The following is an 8159-nucleotide window of genomic DNA, read 5'->3' on the forward strand; positions in this document are numbered from 1 at the left end:
ATTTAGTTATATTATAGATTTTATACATGTTCCGGCTTGTTTTCTGTCTTACCTAAATAATTGTAAAACTATCTGGAAAATCTATAGTGACCATAAAATTCATAAGGTGGAATTTGGTTGGTTCAATATAGAAAGGGCTATTTCAACAGCCTATAAAGATCCCCTAGTACTGGGGAAAGATTATTCCTGAGGATTTTTTGAGGAAACTGTTGCAATTGCTTTTATAAAGCAAAAACTTTTAAGCTTGCCTTCGTTAGGACAGCCCTGATTATGCCATTCTGGCAGCTTTCTGTAAGGAAGTCAATCTAGCCATCTCAAAGAAAGAGAGAAGGGTCGTTAATGAGGGGTATAATTGGTTCGACAGGAGTTGCTCTAAGGCCCATAAAGGTTTGATGATAGCTCTGTGCCAAAGGTCGAGATCTCAAGAGGCTGTAAGGCTGGCTAGATTCCAGTAGACATTGGCTAGTAGGATGCAGAAGAAAGAGCCTAAAGAGGAAGCCTGGGATCATGTATTATCTGTGTGTGATTCTAGAAATAGTACTGCTTTCTGTAAAGTGGTGAATTGATCAATATGGGTTTAGACCAGGCTGGAGGACGATTGAGCAAAGTTTTAGTTTTCATTTGTTGATTTCTAAATACACGGTGGCCAAGAAGGAGTCAGGAAATTGATGAAGCAACCGCTGCACTCCCAAGTAAAATAGTTTATCTGGCTTTCATAGACCTCAACACAGCCTTTAATACAGTGGATGGTTCAAAATTATGGGCTTTGCTGGGGGACTTGGGTGTGGAGAACCCTCTTATATCCTTTTTGCGTAATCTACATGCTGGCTTGATCGCCTCAGTTAGATATGGCACTTTGGGGGAATGCAATGTGCATTGATGATATAGTGCTTACGTCACATAGCGCGAATGGCATGCAGCTATTATTAGATCGTTTTTTTGGAGAAAATGGGCCTAAAAATAAATCTTTCAAAATCTCACTCAATGGTGATAGTTCCTAAACATGGTAAAACAAGGACTTTTATGATTTATGGCCATCTCATTGAAGACACAAATTAATTTTGTTATCTTGGCAGTTAGTTTGATTGAAAATTGAATAGGAAGGCTTGATTGAGTAATTAAAGTGCACTCCTTTAATAGGGTCGCCCATAGTATTGAGGCCTTTGCAACATGATTGGGCCATGTTTGCGTAAAATCCTTATCAAATCTGTACAGAGCAAAGTATATTCCATCAGTGTCTTTTGGATCAAACGTTTGTGGGTATGAGTCTTGCCATTCTATCCAGGTAGCAGAAAACAAATTCCTGAGAAGGCTCATGAGTTTTCCTTAGAGTGTGCCTATGGAGATAGTACATGCAGAGCTTCGGACAGAGGAGGTTACTTTGGATCCTAATAATATCCACCCCATACTATTATGGATAAATGTGTAGTAAAAAATAACTTGATCTAAAAGATTGCTTGATATTGGACTATTGTCATCATGTTCCCTTGCTACATAATGTTCAAAACATCTGTGATCTGTGCCATTCACATTTATTTTCTAATCCTGAGCAAATTACCAAGGCAGATGTTGGACAGTTCACGAGGCGGTCCGAACAAAAACATATGTAGATATAACGGCATGTTGATGAAAAAATCTGGGGCCCACTATGGTATGGTTAAATCTATGAGTAATACAGAAATGTATTTGAATTTAGATATGCCAATTTTGCACAGACGTTTATTATCTTGGAGTGGTGTGGCTCACTAGTTAGAAGCGGCAGACTCAGAAGCAGAGAGCGGCCCGGGACAGGGTTCAATTCCCGACGCGGCAGGGTCATCGACCAGGGTCAGCGGACTCGATAATTCTCGCCTCGGTGCCTACTCTAAGCAGGGCTCACACTCGGCAACTCTGGGCATGAGCTTGCCTCATCTCTACAACGGCCCCCCACTTTCGCCGGGGATGCCTGGTTTCACCTTGGAGATACCCAGTAGGGACCATCTCACCGGGATAGCCAGGACGGGTTCCCCAGCGGTCTACAGCGCCACAACGCCTCAGGGCAGCAGTGCAGTTTACAAGAACACATACGTTACATTACATCTTATTTTCACCTGAATTTGTTCCCTTAACTGTTAGTAGGCAGGCATAGATCCTTTGAACTGTCAATTTGCTCATGTGACATGGTCAGTGCAATTAATTCCTTACATGTAGTGTTTATCTGTCATAAATATGCTCCCTTATGATAGAAGTATATTCCCCTAATTCTTGTAAATACAGATAAGTCCGGCCAGCACTGCTCTATTTGCTGTTTTAATCTAATGTTAAAGGCTGCTTTTAGCTGCAGTTTTTCAATTTGTAAGGTCATATCTGATTATTTACTTTAATACTTGCTTTATCAATGAATTTTATTTCATGTACTTTTATAATTTACTGTGTCTAAATCGAATAAAGTATTTTTGAATTGAATCAAATTGAACTGATACTCAGCTCTTGTGCAATATCCAACTCTGTTCACTTGGTAGCCCTTCTCCTTAGTCAACATTGTTTCTTGATTTATCTTTTCTTGGGTTGTGCTGGGTGCCTTGCCATTTCCTTATTTTCAACTGATCCCGATTCACCATCACACTGTGAAAATGCCATACTCTCAAGGTCCTTTATATTGTTTCTCTTACTCATGCAGACAATAGAGTGGTTGTAAGTTGGAATTTGGGCACAAAGTTCTTCGTTGTATCAGATCTCGCAAGACTGTTGGAGTTGGTTCTGTTTTTACGCTTGTTCAGGTCAGAGAACAACCACTTTATTGAGTATACAGGGAGAGTTGGCTCCTTCTTTTGCATTTTTCTATTTTTGCTCTTCATGCCATTATTCTCAGTTATTTTAGTGTTATATGCACTTTTTCCTGAGGTTGTTAGTGTTGCAGTGCTCTGCAAAGTGCATGCTTCATCATTGATTATACCTGTTGTAATGATCCCTGTCTTGCTTAATTGCTTTCAGATTTTGCCCTTGGGTGATTGATGTTAATACTAGTGATGTTACTAGTCGTGCTGCCCTCATTGCTCACATCTTTCATTGTTTGGGCGGGATTCCTGGTCGAAAGGCTACTAGCTATTCATATAGCTGGCAATGTAGTAGGAGCTATATATCTGACTGCCTGATCTTCTGGCACGCTATCTATAAATGTCTGGGTAGCTGCATCACAGTTTCATCCCACAGATACTACGGAATGTAGTATCAAGTTTAGCGGCGATGATATATGTTCCGACCCGCCTAGGAATGTCTCTGGTAGTGAAAGTCTTGATGACAAGACCATGTGTAGAGCACTCATGGCTTCTCAGATGATAAAGTCTTGGGGAGTCTCTGTTTTGAGAGTGAGGCTCTCATTAAAGTTATTTGCTGGGATACTGAGGAAGATCGAATCATCTGATTGGGACCCCCTCATAGAATTTCTACTGTTCTCTGCAGGAAATTCATCAAGCTGTCTTGAGTTGTCCATACTATCGGTTCTTCTTTTTGCTCAACCTCTTCATTGTCCATCCTCCTAGAAGTGATAGCATTTATAGGTAGTTCTGTGTCGGAACTGGTCTTTTTTGCAGGGTCATTCCCAAAGCTTTTGCCTTCCTCCTGTATTTTTTCTGACCTGTTTTTGTTGGTTTTCTGACTCTGGGTACTTTACCACTGCTGATCAGTGCTAAAGTGCATGTGCTCTCTCTTGTGAACTCGGTAAGATTGGTCTAAACCTGTTTGGCATATTTAATTTACCTGTAAGTCCCTTGTACAGTGGTATTCCATATACTCTGGGCCTGTAAATTAAAGGCGACTAGTGAGCTTGCAGAGCTGCTAGCACCGCCCACCGAAGTATCCTTTCAAACCTGTCTCAGGTCTCCTGACTCTCAGGGCCTTTGTAAGCATTTTACTGCAGCAGTGACATGGGATTTACAGTGGTTGCCACGTCTGAAACTCCCCTTTCACTACACATACGTCACTCCTAAGCTAGGCCCTAGCAAGCCTTATGGGCAGGGTGGTGTGTAGGTAAAATTGCCTATTTGGTTTCTCACTGCTGTGAGGCTGCCCTCTCATAGGTTTGCATTGGGAATTCCCTGACATGTACCTCAGTGGTAATTTCTGATATGAGAGGGGGTAGAGTGCCCATGTTTGGTATGTTTGAAATATTAGTAATAAATCCTGCTTATTGGTGAAAGCTAATTTTTATTACTATTTTTGAATGGCACTTATAAGTGAGTATTTCTGCGTACTTATGACTCTTTGTGCCCTGCCTCATTGTATATTCACTGTCTGGTTTATACTGACAGGAGAAGGGGATGTGCATCCACTCTAGACAGTCACATGGGAGGTTGAGGTGTGTCCAGCCTTTCCTGGGAGACTTAGCCCTGGGATGAATAGACCTTGGCTGCATTTAGTTTGGTGGGAGGAGTTTCCCTTGCACATTAATAGGCTTCGTCTGCATTTAGAGTGGTGGGAGGAGTTGCACCTGTACCTGAATAAGGCTGTGCCTGACTTTCACAATGCTGTCTCTGCCTACTTTAGAGTGTCTGGCGCCAGTGCTTGGGATTGAATGGGGGTGTAATTATCTTCTGAAAGTTGCTTGAAGTGCCCCAGAACAAATACTTTTGGACTATGAGAACAGGGTTATTCATTGATTGAGTACAGGGATGTGACCCCATATTTTGAGACACTGCGTGGGACTGGCAACCAGATGATTCTGACTGTGCATGCTACCAGAAGACTGCCCAGGGTTACCATCTTGGGACTTGATGACTCTGGAGTGCTAACCTGCTGCCTATTGGGCTGGAAAAAGAACTGCCACTTTGCTCTGTGGACCCTTGTGCTGGCCTGCCTACGTGCACCCTGCTCGTGTGGCCCCAGTGCTGTCCAAGGAGTGCTGTCAGACCTCTTGTTCCTGCAATCAGCATGTGTGATGTGCTGAATTTTGGAGCTGGTTAATCCTGCAACTTGGCGTGCCAAGAAAGTGCATGAGGAGCACCTTTTCTGCCACAAAAAAACATCTCCAGGTGGATGCGTGGGGAGCACTTTAGCTTCTGAAAAGTTCTGGTGCTTGCACTTCATTTTGCACCATTCTGGGGGGTCCACTTTATTTTAGAATTCCTGGTGCCATACCAGAGTGAAGAGTCGAGGATTTCCTTATGTCCATGGTGGGTGGGGCCTGGTACCGGAAGCCGAGCCCACCTCACTTCACAGTTCCCAGGGACGGCCCCTACAACGGACATTGGTCGCAGTTACCACATCACTTGTTGGCTCCCCTTGAAGCAGTGCTGCGCTAAGGGCAATATGCAGAAGCTGCAGAGGGAGCCAAAGGAAGGATGAATAACCAAGAGCAGAGGAGTTCAGCTGATGTTGTGCAGCAGGCAGGTCCAGTGCGGAAGGCCAGGGATAATGGAGCCACTACACTGGGATGCAGCAACTACTTTGCCAGCACCTTGAGACCACAGGGTGAGTCGGTCTGCGGGAAACACCCTGTCTGAGTAGTGGCACTGACAGACCCCCCTGCTAGAGGGACCAGCTTTGCTGATAGCTGTGCGACGCTGTCCCAACTCCCCGCTTGATTGCTCTCTGTGTTGTGGGCATCCCCAGTGCTTAATTTGTAAAAGAATAAGTGCTAGGGCTCCTATCGGATGTCACTGCAGCGTGCACCACACACTGCCAGTGACAGTACAAACACAGCTACTAATCAACACAATCTTACAACTGTGACAATTCATAATAGTCCAGGCCCCCAAAGCTATAAGTATGGCTTGACAAGCAGGTATCTAACAATGTAAATGTAAACTGAACTAATAAGCAGCTGTTGTGCTCATACCTAAATTAACCTTTCTGGTCACGTGGCAGACTATCTTAAACCCCAGTGATGGCAATTAGGTGCCTGTACCAAGCACTGGAAACCACTAGTTCAAAGTGAGCACTGAGTACAAGCCTTTTCAAGTTAAACTAAGGTCAGATACCCCTCACAGAGTCAGCTGCCACAGATGAGGATTTCCATTTGAAGACCTCCGCCCCCAAAATCAAGCTTTGCAACGTAGCCCCAACCACTGTGCTACATGTGAGAAAGCGTCTGTTACATGTTGTTCACACAACCTTTGTCATGTCATGGCACAGTAATGCTGGTAAAAATCTGAGATACCTGAAAGTGGCTGATGGATAATAAATGTTCTCTTATAAAACCCAGCAATTAACAACTAATGTTTATTTCTACATATAAGTTGCCATCTTGAAAATATCCAACCAACATTAATAAGCAAATGTCAAAACCCTATACTGAAAATCTTATAGTATTGTTTACAACTTATATGTCAGTTGACAAGTAAATTAATGAAGACCTCCACAGGCCTGCTCTGCTCCAAGGAAGCATAACGGTCACAGGTGCTGACGTTGGAGCTGGGGAACTAGGTTGGAGTCTCTGCATCGGCTTAACATGCGGTGATTCGGGACAAATAAATAATTTAGTCTCCCCGTGCCTACCAAAAACAAACAAAAAAATGAATGTGTCCTTGTGCAATGTAACTGATGCTCATGTAAAGCTCTCCAATTACTTTGGGTCGAGTTTGCACTAAAAAAACTGCAGGAAAAAAAAACATCTTAGTAACACCAAGAAACACGAACATTAGTGACAAGAGATCTGACGTCATAGCACACCATTTTTGGGACAGCCTTCCCTCAGACATCCGCACCACTCTGTCTCCCCTCTCGGAAAATGTATATAACTGCTGTATTTGAAAACCCCTCTCACCGATATAATTGTAACTGTGGATGTCTCTTGCAACCCCAGGCCCTGGACCAGTTATTTTAAAGAAGACAGCACTCAGTTGAACGATGACTCGAGTGGTCGGGTGCAGGAATGCTGGGGTGGGGCAGTGTAATCTTAAGAAATCTGGGCACGCTGCTGCTGCCACACAGCCCCAACTCCCACAGAACCAAAATCCAGCCCAAATCAATCTCCCGCCCGCACCCACCGGCCCGGAACTTCGAACTGAGGGCTGAACAGGAGCCATCAACATATCAGATTGAACCTCATGGCTCAGGCAGGGCAGGCTCAGTCTCACAGCTGCGCCCGCAACTCACTTCACCGGGGTGGGACGAGAAGTTGAAGACAACACTTTGCGCCAAGTCCAGTAGTGAAGTAAATTTAATATATCAATGAATGACGTGCAGCAAGATGCTTGTAGACCCGGCCCTGATAATTAAGTGCCGGTGCTTAGCACCGGCACAAATTAAGCACTGGGTGTCCCTCTCTTTATACCTATTAGGGGGCACCGGTTCTCTGGTGAACTTGCGAGGTGAACCCGGGACGGGGCCTCCAATTTGGAACTGTCTGACAATGGGAAAAACATCTTTAGGAGTACCATAATCCAGGTCGTAAGGGCACAGATGCTGCTGTGCCTGTAAACCCTGTGTGGAGTACTGCATAATATTTAAGACAAGCACAGGGGTGCTGTCAAAAGTTTTCCTACCATTTCAGGCCCTGAGGGGGGTATATGTATTGTTTTATTCCCTAAATGGCTTCATCTAAATTCACTGGTGTAGAGATGTATGATGTGGTTAGGCCTTCGATGCACAAGATAACAAATACATTTTCAGGACCTGCATAAGCAGGCAGTGATGGTGTTTTTGTGACATGTGAAACCGTTCAGTGTTTACTTCAACATGTGAAGTTATGACAACTGCCTGGTTGGCAATGTGATTTTACAATCTATGTGATGTCATGACAAGTGCCAAGTAGCACATTGATTTATGTGATTGTGGTCTAATGTGTTTTATGAACAATACAAAGGATATTCTTATATAAACTTGTGTGGAGTATTTTTTTTAGGGATGTGTGTCGCTGGTGTGTGAGTTGTAGGAACCCTTTACACATTGCCTCTGGGATAAGCATGACTGCTCTGCAAAGCTACTAAGGGGGTCAGCAGGGGTTATCTTGTATGTGTAACTCCCTTACCATGACTAGAGTGGTGGGTTCTGCAAGGCTTACATTGATGAGTACAGGCCTCAGCAAGGCCTGTGAGAGCAAAAGGGTTCGCACTTCTGTGCACAAAGTCTTCAGACTACAAAAGAAATTGGCACGGAAACTGGAAATACAAAGACATAGTTTAATAAACCTTTAAAGGTGGTACTACAGCCTACACAACACTCTACAGAATTGTACAAGG

The sequence above is a fragment of the Lissotriton vulgaris genome, chromosome 4_1 (genome assembly GCF_964263255.1).
Source record: "Lissotriton vulgaris chromosome 4_1, aLisVul1.2, whole genome shotgun sequence".
NCBI classification, from domain to species: Eukaryota; Metazoa; Chordata; class Amphibia; order Caudata; family Salamandridae; genus Lissotriton; species Lissotriton vulgaris.